This window comes from Mirounga leonina, unplaced genomic scaffold (genome assembly GCF_011800145.1).
Source record: "Mirounga leonina isolate KUSES-001 unplaced genomic scaffold, KU_Mleo_1.0 Mir_114, whole genome shotgun sequence".
In the NCBI taxonomy this organism is placed as follows: domain Eukaryota; kingdom Metazoa; phylum Chordata; class Mammalia; order Carnivora; family Phocidae; genus Mirounga; species Mirounga leonina.
The window spans coordinates 7,185,185-7,205,644 of NW_023270265.1; positions in this window are offsets into that span (position 1 = coordinate 7,185,185).

Sequence of the window (20,460 nt, forward strand, 5' to 3'; positions counted from 1 at the left end):
CATGCACGCACAACATCCAGTCAGATGTTGGGGTCTTCCTCAGGCAAGAAGACAGCCAAGAATCACCTATCTTTTGAGGAAAGCCTCTACTAAGAGACAAAAGCAACTTGGAAGAAGCAGAGGCTGTGTAGGGAGAAAACATACGAAAAATGGTCATGAATATCTTCAGAGAGATGAGAGAGATTATTGTATACCTGAGGCGAAAAGAGGAACCATAAGAAAGAGCATCCAGAGGAAAAAAACTAGCCCTTAGAAATTAAACACATAATTAGAACAAAAGTTCAGTACGTAAAGAGAATGAAAAAGACACGCCAAAGACTAGGAGAACGTATTTGCAAAACACAGATGTGGTGGAGCCTTGTAGTTAAGATATACAAAGAACTCTTCAAACTGGGAGCGCCTGGGTGGCTCAGTTGGTTAAGCGACTGCCTTCGGCTCAGGTCATGATCCTGGAGTCCCTGGATCGAGTCCCGCATCAGGCTCCCTGCTCGGCAGGGAGTCTGCTTCTCCCTCTGGCCCTCCCCCCTCTCATGCTCTCTGTCTCTCATTCTCTCTCTCTCAAATAAATAAATAAAAATCTTTAAAAAAAAAAAAGAACCCTTCAAACTGAACAATAAGGAAACAAGCGACCCAATTAAAAAATAGGCAAACTATCTGAACAGATTCTTTCTCAAAGAAGATATACAGATGGCAAGTAAACATATGAAAGGTTGCTCCACATCATATATCATTAGGAATTACAAATTAAAATAATGAGACACCACTACGTACTTATTAGAATGGCTGCAGTCCAAAACACTGACAACACCAAGTGCTGGTGAGCATGTGGAGCAACAGGAACTCTCATTCATTGCTGGTGGGAATGCAAAGTGGTACAGCCACTTCAGAATGCAGTCTGGAAGTTTCTTGCAAAGCTAACCATAGCTTACCATACAATCCAGCTCCTTGGTGTTCACCCAAATGAGTTGAAAACCTTTGCCCACACAAAAACCTGCACGTGAATGTTTATAGCAACTGTATTCATAATTGCCCCAAACTAACGGCAACCAAGATGTTCTTCAGTAGGTGCATTCAAAAAGTATCAATACAAGCAAATTATTTTGAAATATGGAAGTAAATACCATATTTACCATATTACATTTACCATATTACCATATTTACCATATTTACCATATTAAATACCAAAGCAGAATTGTTAAAAAGAGTTGGAAGTAGTTGCTTCTGGAGAAAAATAAACAATGAGGACAGGGTAAGAAACTAGTTTTTGTTGTAACAAAAGAACAATTTGCCTCTTTGACTGTGTCCATGGATAAATGTGATAAAAATAAAAACAACAACAAAAAAAGAAAAATAGAAAAAGAACTGGAGAGAAAGGAAAGCTCACACATAGACTGAGCACCACTCTGAGCCAGCACTGTTCCAGACAGCTCCTTGTGCTTTTCCTCACTGATTCCCCCCGCCCCCAACCATGAGCATGCATCACCTCCCCTATGATGTAGGTGAGAAAACAGAGGCCCAGAGACACCAAGACCCTGCCTGGGGACAGATGCCCAGCAAGAGCTACTCAATCTGTCCATATCCTCTTCCCACTCCTTCGGGCAGCTCTTACCAACACATTATTTTTCTTCTGAGTTAGTTCCTCTAAGGAGTAAAGGTCTGGTCCCTTCCCCAGTGCCTTCCTCCAGCTCCTGCTGACTTGGGGACATAACTCTGTCAGTGGTTTAATTCAATCCAGATGGAAGGCTCCACTTGGCTCTTAAAGCATGCCCTTTGAGAGTGCTGAGATTTGCAGATAAACCTTGAGATGTGAGAGGAGAGCAAGAAAACAGGAGGGTGACAGCATATGAAGTTTGGGGGTGGGGGAGTCACTTAGGGATGAGTTTGAACCTGATGGAGAGCCTTCTGCACAGCTGTGAGGCCTGTGGCCAGGGTTTGGGCCTTGGGCCACCAGCCCAGAATCTTAGAGGCAGAAACTCATGTGCTCCGCCCATCACAAATTCCCCAAACACTTTTGAATGCCCAGCGGCAGGCGTTGGGGTGGGAGCTGTGGTACAGTGTTGAATCAGACATAAACCTCTGCCTTGAGGGATTCATGGTCTAGCAAATGAGACAGTAAGATGGGCAGACAGATGGGTATCCAAATATTTATGGTCCAGTGGTACCAGAAAGAAACATTACAGTAGAGGCAGGGGCAGTATAGGAGGAGGACAAGAGTCAGAGTCTCGAAGGAACTGACATGGAGCTGGGTTATGAAAAATGAACAGGCACATGCCGGGGAAAGAAGTTGGGAGGCCCACCCCAAGCCAAGAAAAGAGCAGGTGCAAAGGCATAGTGGCTTGGAAGGATGGTTAATCATAGAAGCAGGGTGAGAAAGAACTCTAGGGTTGCTTGGAGCAGTCCCATATAGCTCGGAGGAGGGGATGTCATGAGACGTGGCCTCCATTCCTGGTCCTTCCTCTTGCGGGTGGTATGACCTAGGGAAAGTCACCTGTACTCTCAGGGCCTTGGTTTCCTCATATGTTTAATGAGGAAGGTAGATTTGAATTTTTTAAAACAACATGAAAATAATATATTACATTGTATTCTTAAAAAAAAGAAAACCCAAGTTATATACCTGTGTGTGATGAAAAACAAGTTTCTTGGCCCAATCCTCCCTACCTCTGACTTATGTCCCTAAGGCAACCTCTTTTAATCATTTATGTTTTTGTTTATTGAAGTCCTTAGTCTCTGAAACTCTGAATAAAATGTTTATGGATCTGTTTTTTGATTTACTGACTTTAGGTAGTTTATTGACTTCATAGTATGAAAAACAAGAATTTAGTTGGGATGCCTGGGTGGCTCAGTCGGTTAAGCGGCTGCCTTCGGCCCGGGTCATGATCCCAGGGTCCTGGGATCAAGTCCCATATCGGGCTCTTTGCTCAGCAGGGAGCCTGCTTCTCCCTCTCTCTCCCTCTGCTTGTGCTCTCTCTGTCAAATAAATAAAAATCTTTAAAAAAAAAAAAAGAAAAACAAGAATTTAGTTCACATAAACTCCCTCCTTTGTCTCTTCCTCTCTGTTCTATCTTTCTATCTTTCTATCATCATCATCTAACTCTGTGTTCTATTATTTATATTTGAACATTTTTAAACAATGTACTTATACTTCTATTTAAATGTAGTAATCCTTTCCATCACCTCCCAGACTAATGATTATTTAACGTCTGTATGCAGTAATGAGAAGCTCACTTTCTATATTTGGGCATCTCTGATTCTGAGAACATCTTTCCTCTTTTAAGTTTAAAATTGCCTCTCTGTAATTTCTTGCCAGTGGGCCTAGCTCTTCTTTCCAGGGTCTCAGTGTCAGGCAGCTTGCTGCTTCCCGGGTCAGTCGTTTAGAAATAGGATAGCTGCATCATGACCTTCTTCGGGCTTAGCTTTTGTAAAGCGAACTGTAGCACCTCTCTTCCTCCAGCCGCCCTGCAGGGTCCCATCCCTCACCATCTGACCATGCTGCCCACAGTGCAGTGCCTACAACTGCCCACAGACTCGGGGCCCATTTCAACACTCACAGTAAATAGTAGGTGTGCAAATGGGTATTATTTTCTTAAATTTTCTTAAACTCTCAAGCCTGGGAACAGCATGAGGACCAAATATAGAAAACAGTGGCAACACAATCTCTCTTCACTTTAAAATGTCAGGTCTTAATACGACACAAAATACGTACTGAAAGCTCAGTACTGACCATGCCTTAGTATTGCAACCACAACACAGCCCCGAGCATGGAGTTGTGTTCAAAACAGGTGCTCATATGGGTTTGCGCCTGAACCCCAGACCAAAAATACAAGCGGGTTTGTGGTTTTTCACTTGTTCATGCAAAATAGAAAAATTGAGGACAACATAGGAAATATTTTGTAAAGTTAAATTTATTCATTTAGAGGACTTTTCTTTATTGGGGCCCTGTATTCCTCTTCCTTGTTTTGATATTAAAATAAGAATATAGATCTTAAAATTTGTATTTGATTATTTTATAAAAGGATGGGTGATTCCCATTTAAAAGCTCCAGGAACACTTTGGGAAAACTGAAGTGCAGATCAGATCATATTTTTTAAACTAATTAATTAATTAATTATCTTTGTGAGGAGAGAAAAGGCACTTGTGCACAGGTGGGAGGGCAGGGAAGAGCAGAGGGAGAGAGAATCTTAAGCAGACTCCATGCTCAGCTCAGAGGCGACACAGGACTCGATCTCACGACCCTGAGATCATGACCTGAACCAAAATCAAGAGTCTAATGCTTAACCCACTGAACCACCCAGGCGCCCCAAGATCAGATCATATTTTAATGGGTTTCTTGGAAGTATTAAAAGTTGGGAACTTCATGTTGTCTTCTAAATTGAGAGTGTGGGGTGGGTTTGCTTATAGGCCCGTGAAATCCGAAATCCAGGAACCACTGGGCTAAATAAATGAGTGGAGAATGGAAATCCAGGTGGTCTCCGACTTCTGCGGCAATGTGAGCTGGGGGCCTGCATTAGGCAGCCTTGATTGAGGAGATGGTCAACTGGGAAGGGCCCCGGGTCAGCTTGCTGGCTCTTGGGCTGTGGAATGGGCTGGATGTGTGCGGGCCTGGAATGAGCCTTGTTGTCTTTTCCTCTCTTCGAGCTGTCCTCCAGGAGGTCCTGTGCCTGTACTCCTCCTCAAGAAGGAAGGGCGGAAAGAGCTTTTGTTATACTAAGATGGGTAGAGCTGAGCATCCAGTAAGTGACAAAAGAGGAGATATAAAGGGGAGTGATTTGAGGCCAGAACCCCAAGAAGTCCCAGGCTGGGTGGGCTAAGGAGATCTGGGAAGCCTTCCTGGGGGAGGAGGAGTCTGTTTAAGCCAGTGTGTAGGCCAGAGTTGGGGGAGGCATAGAAGTGCCAAAGGTGCATGATGTCTTCAGGGACCATGGAGGGAAGAGTCCAGTCAGGCCTGATGGTAGTTAGGGTGACCTTTCTATATGTAAGCAGGTGTTAAACACGGGAAAAGGGGTTCCCTGTTGATTAATTTGGGGAATGCTACATTTAACAAGTCACACAGCCTTCTTTACCACAGGGCTTTTAACGTGGTGGTATGACCTGAGAATCTTTAGGAAGCAAGTATTCCGTGTTCCCCCAGTTATGGACCCTTTACTCAGAAACTGCTCCAGAAAGTAGGCAGAAGAGCGTGAAGAAGCTCGCCTGGCTAAGACCATGGCAAGCGTGATGGACGTTCTCAGGCTCTCAGGCTTCCCTGTGTAGGAGAGGAATGTGGGCTGAGTACTAACCACGCAGATTCCCGGGCCCATCGCCCGATAAGAGCTCTGGAGCAGGGCCCAGGAATCCATGCGCCTAACAAGCTGGTGCCCAGGCAAGGGTTCCAGCGGCCACACTTTGAGAACCGGCAGTGCAGGTAAGACAGTATCAGTGATCTGAAGGCCTGGAAACTACAGTTCAGACAGCGGTCACCGATCCGAGCCTCTGCGGGGGTAAGGGGCTGAGAGCTGAGAGCCTCTCATCAGCTCCTCCTCCCCCTGCTGTAAGGGTGGGGGTGGGGAGAGCGGAGCTGCCCGTGCAGCCCCGGGAGGACCCAGCAAAGCCACTCGTCTTCCCCCTGGTGTCTGAAATCAGGTACTGCAGGTCAGGGCTCGCAGACCCAGAGAGCAGGCCGGCCAGCAGCTGCCCCTGGAAAAGTAAGGGGACAAGGCTCAGGTCAAACCTTGCTTCTTCCAGGAAGCCTCTCCTAACTTCCTCCCCCTCTCGATGCTCCTGCAGTGCTCATTTCTGAAACATACCACCTCACTTTGCTACACCTCCTGATGTCTCTAAAACAGTCATTTTTGAGCTTATGCAAACACTGATAGCATTATCTCATTAAGTGGGGAGCCTTAGGGATACTGTCGACAGCTGAAGGTCTATGGACATTAATTAGAGTTACAAAGATAGCAACCAAGGAGCAAATGCCAGGGATATAGCTGAAGGGAGAAGGGGGAGGGGAGACAGAGAAATTTCCCCTCCAACATGACCCAACTTCAATAAAGTAGATAATCAAGAGACAGCAGAAAGGCTACCCACTGTCAGGCTCATCTATATGACATTGTGGAAAAGGGAAAGTCATGGAGACATAAATTAGCTCAGTGGTTATCAGAGAAGATTTGGGGATGAGCTGAAGACAGTAATTGTTTTGCAATCAGGCTTGGAAGCGGGAGGAGGCGGAACCACACGGCAGAGCAGGGGTGGGTTAGAGAAGGTCCCAGAGCACACCCTACCTCCAGAGACCACGTGGCAGTAGTGAGGAAAGATCAGCCTGCTCAGCCAGCACACAGAACCCTCCCCACCCTGCCTTGGCCACTGACTAATGTCTTAAGGACGTGAGAGGCCCAGAAAATACGCTGCCAAGGATTCCATGAACGGCGGGTCACAGGATCTGGGGTAGAAAACGAGATCAACAGTAAGAGCGACTGACTTGATTAGAGCTCCCCATGTGCCAGGTACAGTGTGCTGTGGGCTTTATAGACATTATCCCATTTAATTCTCACAACAATCTCATGGAGCTGTTACTACCCCATGTAACAGAGGAGGGGACCGGAGCCCAGAGATGTTAGGTAATCTGTACAAAGTAACACAGCTGGTAAGAGAGGATGGGATTTGAACACAGGCACCTCTGGCTTCAGAGCCCTTGGCCTTAACCAGCACTGCTCTCTATTGCCACACAGGCCATCTCCCACCGTCCCAGTGACAGTGGAGTCTCTTCCCCCACTTTCCTACAACGCACCCATCCTGCCTTGGTCTGCGCACCTCTGTTGGCGGGTACTCACTATTTTCCCAGGAAGGTCGTGCTTAAATGAACTTGAAGTTGACTTGTGAACACAGGCACCCACACTCACTTAGCCCTCTGGGCCCTGAGTTAGCCGTCAGGGCCGCCCACAGAACATTGCCACCTGCTCTCGGGCACTGGGGAGGATTGTGCTTCCTGGCCTCCGGGAGTTAGGTGTCCCACGTGCCTTCCTCTGGCCAAGGAAATGGGGACAGACCCTTCATAGGCCAGTGTGCAGTTCACCTCCTTCTTATACTGCAGTGTTTGGGGTGCTCATGTCTGGGGGAAACCCCACTCGGCTTGGATCTCTGAGTGACTAGGACGAGCAGAGCCCCCACCTGATCTGTGCTGTGCTGTGAGCAAGAAGTAAGCCTTGGCTGGGTAAGCGGCTGAGATTTGGGGATTGTACATTACCGCAGCAACACCTAGCCTCGCCTGGCTGCACAGGCCACAGAGCAAGTCAGCCTGTTCAGGGCCAGCAACAATCCGGCCTCCCCCAAATCTCTAAGCTACATAACCCCAGTTTTTCCAGCTGAGCCTCCCATGACTTGGTTAGCTGGCTTCTTCCCTGCTCTTCTCTTCTGGATACACTGCAATGTGACAACTAGACACAACACTTGGCAAAGCCTGTTGCCTCTTCCCTCCTCCTCAGTGCCCTACCCTAGGGATGCAGCCCGTGTTTCACTAGGCCTTCACCAGGAAGGCAAGGCCAGCTCCGCCCCTGGATTCCATTCTGACCTGCCTGGCCCTAATGCTTAGGGGTCTGGATAAAGAGAGGGCTCAGGATTTAGAATTAAACTGACCTGGATTTTTAATCTTGGCTCTGCTACTAACTTAACTGGGTCACTGTGGGCAAGTTACTTAACCTCTCTGAGCCTTTTTCTCAAATGAAGAACAGATATAATAAGACCAACACTGAGATAGTTGTCAGTATCAGGTAAAGTACCCAGCCCCTCCCTGGGGTCCAGTGGCTCCGTGCAGATGCTATTTCCCTTCCTTTCCCCGACTCCATCTCCTTTAGACTCCCAAGATGGGGAAAGGGGAAGACATTTCTGGAATGAGGCTCCGGGTGACTCCTGTACCATGGCTGTGCCCTAAGCCAAGTCTCAGCCCAGTTGTGGGGGGGGGGCCCTCCTGCCCTCCCTTGCAGGTCGCAGCTGTCTCCCCCCCCCCCCCATTCCAGGGGGCTGCCCCATGGGGCTGGGGAAGAGGGAAGTGGACTCCAGGCTGCAGATGTTCAGTGCTCAGAGACGGCTGCTGAGCTAATCCCAGGGCTGTTGGCAAGGCTGGGCCAGAGCCTCAGAAGTAGGCTTCCAAGAGGCCCTCTCCTGCCTGCCGGCTGCCTGTGGCTCAGCTCGAATTTCCGAGGCCCCCAGCTCAGGAACAGCTGCGGGGCTGCCCCTCCCCCGCATCGCTCTCCTCCCTTCCCCCCACATGAGTCAAAAGGACAGTGTTGCTGCGCTAGCTGGGGGTCTGGACGGGACCCAGACGTCTCCCAGCCACTCAAACCAGTTCTCTGAAGCCTCAAGGAGCTCAGGGCCACGGGGTTTCTTGGGCTTTTCAACTTGGAGACACGTTTCCTGCTGCTCTTCTCTTGGCGGAAAACCCCCGGTCGGGTCCGGCTTTGCTGCTTGCATTTTTGCGCCCCCCGCCCGGCTGGCGGTGCTTTTCGGGATACCCTCTATCCAGTGCGGTGGGGTGGAACTGGACCTGGGGTGGGGTTCAGCAGCAATCCCACCTACAAGCCTCCCCAGCCTCCGCCTCCCCCCAGGTCTCCACCCGCCTCTTCTAACTGCCTCCGTTCCCATGTCACCAGCATCACCACCCCCCGCAGAGGGGTGTGCGTGTGTGTGTGTGTGTGTGTGCACGTGCCTGTGGGTGTGTGCTCACTACCATTTTCTGAATGCTTGTTACAGGAAAAGCTTGTGTTATTTTATCCTCAGCTCTCTTGCTTCTTCTCTTTGACAAACACGGAAATAGACAGGGTGAGAATCTTGTTCACAGAGATAGGAAATGACAAAGCCAGGATGTGACCCAGTTTTGATGCTCTGATGACTTCTGCACCCATGTCCTTTCTCCAGCCAACCATGGAGCTTGGGAAGGACCAGTCATCTGCCCGGGAGCATGTGGGGCAGCTACGTGATTTACCCCCACTCGGATACGGAGCCCCACCTGAGCCATGGACGTATGTGCTCCTTTAGCTGAACACGTTTCAAGAGTGACACTGAGGAGAGCCTGATTTAGCTGGGCGGGGCGGGGGGGGGGAGATCCCCACCATCCCAGTGTGCTGGGATGAAGCGTGTTGATGGGATGGCAGAATCTGTCACCCTCGGCTGGGTCCCCAGGCTCTGTCACAGGACTGCTCCTTTTCGGGTTGGGAGTGTTCCGGGTGAACATAAGGGTACTTTTCATGAATGACCTTAAAATACAAGCCAGCGTCCACCGAAGAAACCAGGTTTGAGCCAAGGCAGGGAGAATACCTGCCCTCCTGGGTTTGTTGAAGGATCACGTGGAAGGGTCCACCAGGTGTCTCCTAAGATGTTCCCAAGGGTAATTTTGACATTACACAGTCTCTGCCTATGATTACAAACTAAGCCCAAGCACGAACAGTTGTCCCTTACTCATGGGGAACTTGCTTCTAATGGTGAGATTCCAGGACGGGAGAGAAGTCTGGGGAGAGCCTGGAGACCTGGGGCTTCCAGGGACCTTGGTCTCACTTCGAGGTCCCTGGAGTTCCCTGTTGCTCCTCCCCATCAAGATTTTCAGTGTGGGGCAATGCAGGAGTGTTGGACAGAGAATGGGATCTGGGCTCCAAAGTGGCTCTTCAAGGGGACCCAGGGCATGTCACTTATGCTCCATGTGGCCCCCGCTTTTCCCATCTGTCAGATGAGGCTGTTGGACAAATAATCCTACTGAGACTCTGGGGGCCCCTGGGGACCCCATCTGGAATGGGGAGGGCTCCAAACCCTGGCCCAGGGGGCAGCACCAACTCTAAGACTTGCTGTATCTTGCCTGAGGCCCCTGGAAGCCTCTGCCCAATACCGGTGGTTGCCTCTGGTTCAGGGCTGACTTCTGGATCTGCTTCCAGAAGACAGTATCATCACCTCATTTTCCAGCCCATCCCCTTTCCAATACCTCCATCCCCCTTCTGTCCCTCTGTTGTGAAGCTCCCATGTTCTGGTACTGTCCTGCCCAGGCCTGCCCTTCTGCAGAGCCTCAGGCTCAAGTCCTTGCCGGACTCCCCCATAACCAACTAGGTGCCCCCATTCCCTGAAGAATTGCCCCTTGCCCTTTTCCTCTGTTTCAAAAGTCTACATTTTGGCTTGCAATAGTCACAGGCCCAATTTCCTTTCACCTCAACTTTCTGAGCCTTAGCTTTGACATTTTGAAAGAGGGGCTACAATAATAACAGTAATTCCAGCAGTCACCATGTGTTGGGTGCTTATAATGAGCCAGGCTAAAACTCAAGTCCTTACATACAACTCAACACCAAAAAAACCCCAAAAATCTGATGAAAAAATGAGCAGAGGACCTGCATAGACATTTCTCCAAGGAAGACATCCAGATGGCCAACAGACACATGAAAGGATGCTCAACATCACTCATCATCAGGGAAATGCAAATCAAAACCACCATGAGATGTCACCTCACACCTGTCAGAATGGCTAGAACCAAAACGACAAGCAGTAACAAGTGTTGGTGAGCATGTGGAAAAAAAGGAACCCTCTTGCACTGTTGGTGGGAATGCACACTGGTGCAGCCACTCCGGAAAACAGTGTGGAGGGTCCTCCAAAAATCAGAAATAAAAAAATTAAAAATAGAAATGCTATATGACCCACTACTAGGGATTGACCCAACGAATATAAAAATACTCATTTAAAAAAATACATGCTCCCCTACATTTTTTTGCAGTATTATTTACAAGCGCCAAGATATGGAAGCAACCCAAGTATCCATCCATAGGAGGATGGACAAAGAAGATGTGGTATATATATACAATGGAATATTACTCAGCCATAAACAATAATGAAATCTTGCCACTTGCAACAACATGGATGGATCTAGAGGGTATTAGGTTAAGTGAAGAAAGTCAGAGAGCGCCCAGCATTGGAAGCCAAAAGTCCTGTTGTCATCACTCAACCCTTGGGGTGAGCATAGCCCCAACCAGAGTTGTCCCCAAAAAGTGCCATGGGGACGGTGAGTGCGAGCGAGCCTGACAGGCACCATCCTGCCCAGACAGCATTATGACAGCCCCCAAGGCTTGCTGGGACAGCAGCTGGGCAGAGGGTCCTGAAGAGCCTGGTTTGCTTTGGCCTTTATTCAGATCCCGTGGCCCATGGCTGAGGGAGAAGAGGATGGGAGGAGAAGGGAAGGTGTGAAGGAGGGAAAGGAGGAGAGAATGAGCTCCCGCAGAAGCCTCTGAAGCTTCTGGCCGGTGAGTGGAGTACCTGGTGTACAAAGCCTCATTGTGCCTGAGTCTCACCGGAGGCCTCCTGAACACCATCAACTGGACAGGGCTTGGGCTGTCCAGGTGGGGAAACTGAGTCCCAGAAAGCAGCAGTGGCTTGCCCAATCGGTAGCCAAACCAGGGATCAAACCTGGATCTTCTGATTCCCAGCATGGGCTTGCTCTGCCTTCTAGACATTAGTGCGGGGCCTGGGTGCGGGCTTGCAGGGGCTGTCCTGCCTCTCCCGTGGGCCCATTCCCCAGCCGGGCAAGGAAACGAGCGGGTCAGTCTCCTTGCATCCAGTGGGCAGGGAACGGAAGAGCCAGTGCTGGAGCTGGGGCCCTGGTTCCAGCTGCCCCCCACGGCTCCCGCAAGCCTCTTCTGCCCTTGCACCTTCCCTCTCCCTCTGCAAAATGGAAAACTTTAGTTCCCTGGCAGGTGGTTGCAGGGCCAGATGGGACCATACCTGGGAAAGGCAGTTGCAGGCTGTAAAGCCCTAACCCGAGGGAAGATGAGCTCATGGACTCCTCTGGCGCATCGCGGCCCCCGGGGAAGGCAAGGTCGGGCTGTCCTGTCCTGCTAGAGGAGGGACTGGACCCAAGTGTGTATTTACCTCACCCTGCTCTGGGGTCGGCTTCAGGCTCCGTTGGCCAGGAACACAGCTGAACCAAAGCCTGGCCCTCAGCCCTGGGAAAGAACTACACACAATGACAATGTGCTTTCATCTGCCCACCTCCCCAGACATGGGCTAAATTAAGTGCATCCCAGGCAGCAGATCCGTCCCTATAAACTGCACACACTCTTCCTCCCGCCCCCTCCTACCCGCAGCTAGAGTTGACGGCCGCCCCAACCGCAGCCCCAGGGGCTGCCCTCTGGCCCCTGGCTGTCCCTGGTGGGTGAGTGAGTGGGGGCACAGCATAGGGAGGGGAGCTGCCCCCATATACCCTCACCACAGGCCGAAGCCCAGTAGGGGCAAAGTAGCCCCTCCCCACCTCCCGCCTTCCCCTCTTGCTTCTACATATACTTTTCCAGCCCCTTCTAAATGTTGCGCCCTCTTGTCCAGGCTTGTGAAAGATAAAAACGGATCCCTGCCCTCACAGACCTTACATTCCCACGAGGGGCACAAAGAGGGGACCTCCTGGTAAATTGAGCAGTGTTCCAAGGTGGCGAGTGCTACTCTGAAAACGGAGAAGGAAGAGACCCCCGTGAAGGGGTCACGCGTGCCAGTGAGGTAAGGGGGACGAGGGGGCATTGCAGTGTGAAAGAGGGAGGTCTGGACAGGCTTCCCAGGGAGGATGGCGGCCCAAGCCACCGGACCTCCCCCCGCCAAAGGATTTAAGGTTTTAGATTGCTGGCATCTGGCATTAGTTTTGCCTTTTTTCAGGGGTGGGAGGACCTAGAGTGGTTGACAGGGCTATTCTGGGTCAGGCTCGGGGACAGCTTCTCTGTGTCCTGGGCAGGGGGGAGGCTCTTCTGGGGGTGGAAGTCCCTCCTGGAGCTCAGAGCAGCTGGTATGCCTCGGGGAGACCTGCGGTGGGGATCGGGCCAGAGTGAAATCCCCATCCGTGCCAAGCATTTGGGCCTTATTTACACTGGGCCTTATTTAAAACAAAAGAGGGCGCCTGGGTGGCTCAGTCGTTAAGCGTCTGCCTTCGGCTCAGGTCATGATCCCAGGGTCCTGGGATCGAGCCCCGCATCGGGCTCCCTGCTCGGCGGGAAGCCTGCTTCTCCCTCTCCCACTCCCCCTGCTTGTGTTCCTGTTCTTGCTATGTCTCTCTCTGTCAAATAAATAAATAAAATCTTTAAAAAATAAAAAATAAAAAAAAAAGAAACCCCAGTCGACACACTGCAACAGGCCTTGGCGGGGCATGACATGTGTGCGACTAGAGGCCGGGGTGTTTGTCCCAGACCCGCATACACACACACACACACACCCCACACCGCACACACTCACACATACTGCTCATCACACATCCACCCACGTGATGAGAACATACCCACCACACACACACACACACCTACTACATCACCAGACTCAGAAGGACCCACCACCCAGACGATCGTCACATGGCAGAGACCCACACCCCATATGCACACACACAATGTATGACAGAGCCGGCTCACATGGGCATGCGTACACACACACACGTCCGCACACACATTGTATATCCTCCCACTACCCCATACGCACACACCACACACCCCCACACTTTGTCGCACGTGAGGAGCGCGCCTACCTAAAGCGTCTACACAAGCTCTCTCTGTCTCTTACATAGTTGAGTGAGTTCTGACTTCCTGACCCAGTCCATCTGACAACCACTTTACGATTTATTTAGTTATTTATTTATTTGAGAAAGAAGGAGAGCGAGTGAGGGGAGGGGCAGAGAGGAGAATCTCAAGCAGACTGAGCGGGGAGCCCGTCGATGCAACTTGGGGCCCAATCTCAAGACCCTGAGATCATGACCTAAGCGGAAACCAAGAGTCGGGCGCTTCACCGACTGAGCCACCCAGGCGCCCCCTTTCTGACAACCACTTTTATCTCTGTTCCAAGGCAGCTCGGACTGGAGTGAGAAGGTCAGAATTTTCTATGTGTCGCTTCATAAAATGCCCACTAAGGAAGGGACTTTTTCTTTCATCACGCGGAGCTCTCTGGGACAAGGGGAAGATCCTCGGGCATACATATCAGAAACCAGCTTTTACTCCTAGCCTGTTGGCTACCGGCTCATGTATGTCACTGGGCAAAGATACTTTACTCCTCTAAACCTTAGTTTCTTCATCCGCAAAATGGGAATGAAAACTGCGTTTTCCGAACTTCTCAGCTGGAGTGAAACTCCATGCGAAACGGCTTTGCAGCTTGAAGCAATGGCAATACGAAACGGGAATTTGGGTGAATTGTATAGGCTTTGTTGCCTAACCAGGCAGGAAGCTCGGGTGGGTGGGTGGACGGCATGTCTTCTTGTCCTTGGTCTCCCCTGTGGCTTCCAGAAGGAGGCTTAGTGGAGTCACATGGAAATCGAGATGGGATCTCTTCTCATCCCAGGACCCAGCAGGAAGTGCTTCTTGCCAGAAACCATTCTCCCATGGGCTGTCCAGGGCTGAGAAGTTGGGGATGGGGAGGACAGCAGGGCAGGGCAGAGAGCCTAGCTGGGGAGGAGAGACAGCATCACCAGGCCTAGTCTGCCTACCCTGCTCAGGGCTGACACCAGCCCACTCTGCAGAAAACACTGGAAGGATGCCTCTGCTGCAAGAGAGCTTCTCTGTGCGAGGTTATAGTTGCTCTGAGCAGTCACAGGGCTGGGGGTCCTGGGTAAGAAGGTGACTAGGCCCCTGGGGCACACTGTAAAAACACGCAGTCAGCTCTTAAAGCTTCCTGGAAAATGGGGACTCTGTCCTCCTCAAAATCCACAAAAGGTTGTAATAGTTTGGGTGGGGGCCCCAGGTTGGCAGCTCTGAGTCACTGCTACTTTGACAATCCTAATGGCACCGTCGGGAGCTGGGGCAGCAACCCTTGTCTGGGGACTAGGCTCACTCATTCTAGTTTTCCTGCCCTGTTGGGGTTCTGCCCTCATCTTCTGAGGTGTTTGCATTCCAGCCCAGAAGATTGTGGGGTAGCCTGTAAGGAGCCCTTCTTCTGGTCATCCTCTGTTTGTCACCCCTCCCCGCACTTTCTTCCCCTTTCTGCTTTGCACTCGGGGAGGCTCACCCCTGTAGACCAAGTCCTCCTGGCTCCTCTGCCTCTGGTTAATGATCAGGTTGACCAAAGGGAGGCGCAGGGGGCTTCTGGAGGGCAGGGGAACGAGTCCCATGGTTATTCCTCCCTGGCTCCCCTCCCTCCTTATCAGCATGTCTCCATCACCAGGTGTGACTTCCATGATGACAGTTCCCTCAGGAGACCCCTCTTCTGTGGCCCCGGCTCTCAAGGGGTCCAGAACACAGTTTCCTCTTCCAATCCCAGCAGCCTGGGGTGGTACAGCCTTCCCACTGGGGCTAGTCTCTGGAGCCTCTCCGTTTCCTGCCTGTTCCCCTCACCTGCCCATATCTCTGTCAGTAATCTATTATAGTATCATCACGGGGGTCACCTGAGGCAACTCTGTTTCCTGTGGAGACCCTAACCCATACAGTCCTTAAGCGAGAGTGATGTATAAACATCTGGCCCAGATGGAATATTCTTGACTCTTGGTGTCTAAGCTTTGGGTCATCATCAACAACCCTTCTCCCTCTTCTCTCCTTGCAGATACTGCTTCTCCTACTGTATTTCTTTCTAGATGTGCCAGTGTTCCCCCCCGCCAAACATTGGTCTGAATATCTTCCATTAAATAAAAAATGACTATAGGGTCACCTGGGTGGCGCAGTCAGTTGAGCATCCAACTCTTGGTTTCGGCTCAGGTCATGAGATCCAGCCCTCCATTGGGCTCCACACTCAGCAAGGAGTCTCCTTGAGATTCTCTCTCCCTCTCCCTTTGCCCCTCCCATTCATGCATCTCTCTCTCTCTCTCAACTTAATAAATACATCTTTTTTAAAAATGACTATCTCAGGGCGCCTGGGTGGCTCAGTCGTTGCGCATCTGCCATTGGCTCAGGTCATGATCCCAGGGTCCTGGGATCGAGTCCCTCATCGGGCTCCCTGCTCCGTGGGAAACCTGCTTCTCCCTCTCCCACTCCCCCTGCTTGTGTTCCTGCTCTCGCTGTGTCTCTCTCTGTCAAATAAATAAATAAAACCTTTTTCTAAAAAATAAATAAATAAATAATAAAAAATGACTATCTCAGTGCCTGAATGAATTGGCTGAGAACCCGAGGGGATGAGACTGCCTCTCTCAGGTTCAATCAAAAACTTGGGGACCCCAGAGTCAGTTGTCAACATCCCTCTTTATGCAGGAATCATGTGAGCTAGCAGATGGCCAGCCAAGTTCTGCTTGTGTACTTCCAGAGATGGGGAGCTCAGTACTTCTTGAAGTAATCCATCCTATTTACAAGTGGCTTGCTCTAATAAGAAGCTAGAATCAAAATCTGTCTCCCTCTAATTTCCACCCACAGGACACCGTTGTGACCTTCACACAAGTCTGCTCCTTCTTCCACACAGTAGCCCTTCAAAGACTTCAGTAGCTGTGTCCTCCTGAATCTTCTTTTTTCCAGGCACTTTGTGTCTAAGACATCCTCCATGTGGACCCTGATGCTGTGTACCAGCACAGTTCACACGGTTTTTGTTCATTAAGTCCCACACCTGACCAGTGAAGGCTACCCCTTCCCCTGTTACGCCTAGGTGGGGTGAAACATACTCCATGGCCAGCAAAACATAGCAAAACATAGCAGGTTCCCCGCCTTTGAAGGCCAACTCTGATCATTTCCGTCACCGGTTTCTATCCCCAATGTCACCCAAATTCCAAGACACTCCCGTAATCATGGACCCACAGTAGGTGCTCAAGAAATACTGGTTCCCTTTCACCTTGCATGATCATCTCAATACCTTCATGTTATCATTAATCCAATAAAGAAATAACATGTTTCCAGCACATACTACTTCTGGAAGACACAAAGCTATTTAAAATATATTAAGGCTTCACCAAGGGGCGCCTAGGTGGCTCACTCGTTAAGTGTCTGCCTTCGGCTCAGGTCATGATCCCGGGGTCCTGGGATTGAGCCCCGCATCCGGCTCCCTGCTTCTACCTCTCCCACTCCCCCTACTTGTGTTCCTTCTCTCTCTGTGTCTCTCTCTGTCAAATAAATAAATAAAATCTTTTTAAAAAATGTCTTCACCAAAAGGAAATAATTACAAAGACATGTTTCCTACCAACAAGAAGCTTAAAATAAAATATAAATAAGCAAGTGAACAATGATAAAACACTGTAATAAGTGTTATGTAGTCCCTCCTTCCAAATTTTTGAAAATTATTCTACATAGTTAGTTTTCCTGGAATATTTTAGAGTGAGGTAGTATTTCAGTCCTCTTAGAGGTAACCAAACACAGAACATGCATTTGTATTTTTAAAAAGTTATCATTAGATTCTGGATATATTATATCTTGAAGTACACGATAATAATTTTTTCTAATTTGTACATTAAAAAATTTCCTTGGAGTAAATAATTTATTCTTTATTGATTTACTGTATTTTATAGGTACTTAGAAGTTTTCATCCCCAGAAGCCCATGGAATAACACTTTTAAAGTGTTGAAAGTAAAAAAAATCTGCCAACATAAAATTATACCCATTGAAATATACTTCAAAACTCAAAGTGTGGGGTTGACATCATTTTTATTAATTAATTAATTATTTAATAAAATGACATCATTTTTATTAATTTCTCAAAAGATTTGTTTATTTATTTTAGAAAGAGACAGAGCGTGTGCACATGCGGTGGAGGGAAGGGTGGTGCAGAGGGAGAGAGAATCTCAAATTGACTCCTGGCTGAGCGCAGAGCCCGAGGCAAGGCTCGATCTCAGGGCCTTGAGATCATGACCTGAGCCGAAATCAAGAGCTAGCTGCTTAACTGACTGAGCCACCCAGGTGCCCCATGACATCATTTTTAAATCTCCCCTAATCATCACATGTAAACAGAGCAACTAGACAGCAAAACCAAAAACTCATGGACAACACAGCAGAAATACATGATAAAATTATAGCAAAAACAAAACAAAAATTCTGATAAGACTGATCAAGGAAAGAGATAAAAATGACCAGTGTCGGGAATAAAAAGAAGACACTATTTAAACCCTACAGATATTAAAAACATAATAAAAGAGGGCCTCTGGGTGGCGCAGTCAGTTAAGTGTTGGACTCTTGGTTTTGGCTCAGGTCGTGATCTCAGGGTCCTGAGATAGAGTCCACTTGGGCTCCGCTCTCTGCATGGGATCTGCTAAAGTTTCTCTCCCTCTGCCTCCTCCCATGCTCGCTTGCTTGCTCTCTCTCTCGCTCTCAAATAAATATAATAAATCTTTTAAAAAAATAAAAATAAAAAATAAAAAGATACTAAAGGAGTATTATAAACTACTTTGTCAATAAACTTGACAATATAGATGAAATGCATTTCTTTGAAGGATACAAATTACCAAATCCAAATTGTCCTATATCTATTGAAGAAATCAGACCAAAGAGAATCTACAACTAAGCTATTCGAATGAGTAAGAATATTTAGCAAGGTCACGGAATACACAATCAAAATATAAAAACAGCTTGCATTTCTATTCACCAGCAGCAAACAGAAAAGATACATTTTTAAAAGATGCCATTCATAGTTGAAATAAAAGATACAAGGTGCCTAAAAACAAATTTTGCAAAAGATGTATGAGTGGAAAAAAAGTGTAAATCTTTAGGAAAAATATTAAAGAAGACAAGTAAAGAAGACATAGACCATAGTCATAGATTGTAATATTCAGTACCTTAAAGATGCTAATCCCCCACAGCTGACTTATAGATATAATATTATAATTCATACAAAAATCCCAACAGGTTGTCCTATGAAATTTGATGAACTATCTTAAATCTTATTTGGAAGAGTCCAAAGCCAAGACACTCTTGAAGAACAAGATGGGTACATTACTTTACCAGACATCTAGAATTACTAGAAAGCCATAGCAATTAACACAGCGTGGGTTTGTTACAAAGACAGACCAATTAACAATGACATGAAATAAAGAGGCCAGACACAGACCTTCCTTTGTTCAAAAACCGCATTCATGACCAGACTGCAGTTGCAGATCTATGAGGAAATGATGGACTAGTCAATTAATAGCATCAGGACAAATTCTTATCCATATGGGGAGAAAATGGAGTCAGATCTCTCCTTCACACCAAGGGGGGAGAATCAATTTTAAAAAGTTGTAATAAATGTGAAAAGGCAAAGCTGGAATAATTCTAGAACAGAGTGTCTTCATGACCTCAGCGTATACAGAGAATGTTTTCTTAAACTCGGAAAGTAAAATAAATACAGGAAATTGTTGATAAGTACAACTACTGTATTTGTTTTCTACTGCTGCATAACAAATTCAGCACCCATTTGTTGGCTCACAGATGAGCAGCCCAGAAGCCCACCCACAGCATGGCTGGGTCCCCAGCTCAGGGTCCTACAGTCCAAAATCAAGGTGTTGGCTGGGCTGTGATCTCATCTAGAACCCTGGGTCCTCTTCCAAGCTCTTGGGATTGTGGCAGATTTAGCTCCTTGAGGTTGTAGGCCTGAGGTCCCCGGGTCGTCGGCGGCTGTCAGTCAGGATCTGTTCTCAGTTCCTAGAGACCACCCTGCATCACCAGGGAGCCCCCCTCCCTCTTCAAAGCCAGCAGTGGTACGTCAAATCTTCCATGCTTTGAATCTCCGACTTTTTCTGTTTCTGATCTCTAGACTCAAGTTTAAAAGGACCATGTGACTTGGTCAGGCCTACCTGGTTAATCTCCCACTTGATTAACTCATACTCAGCTGATTAGTTACCACAGTCACATCTGCAAAATTCCTTTTGCCACAGGTGACACAATCACCAATGATACCTGTCACATGCGCAGGTGTTGTCCATACTCTGGTGGAGGGACATTATACCAGGATGAGGGTCATGGCGGTCATCCTAGGATTCTGCCTAGTACAACTACATTATCGTTAACAACTTCTAGTCTTCAAAAGACATTTATAAGAAGGTAGAAAGGCAAGCTACAGAATGGACAAAAATTTACCAATATACATAGATGATAAAAGAGTTGTATCTCAAATATATTTTAAAACTCCTACAGATTAATGAGGACAAAAAGACAAAACAAGAGAAAACCAGACAAAGAAATAAACAGGCATTTGACAGAAGGAATGCAAAATAATGAATGTATGAAAACATGCTCGTTATTAATTGGGGGAAACCCAGTAAAACACCATTTCACCCTCACCCAATTAGCAAAACTGTAAAAAAATCTGAGAGCATCGAGTGCTTGCAGTGAATTTGGAGTAATGGGAACTTGCACACACTTCTAATGTGAGTTTCCATTGGGGCAACCTCTTGGGATAATGAATTGTAATTATCTCTAAAGTTGAAAATGCACCTGGTCTATAACCCAACAATTCCACCCCCGAGTATATACTTGACAGAAATATACACGCATGGATGTCCAAGGGAGCAAAAAATCTGGAAACAATAGGAAACGATTCAAATGCCCTCCACAGTAGAATGTGCAAATAAATTAAAATATATTCATATCATAGACGACTTCAGAGGCAACAATATGGTTCCATTTCTTAAAA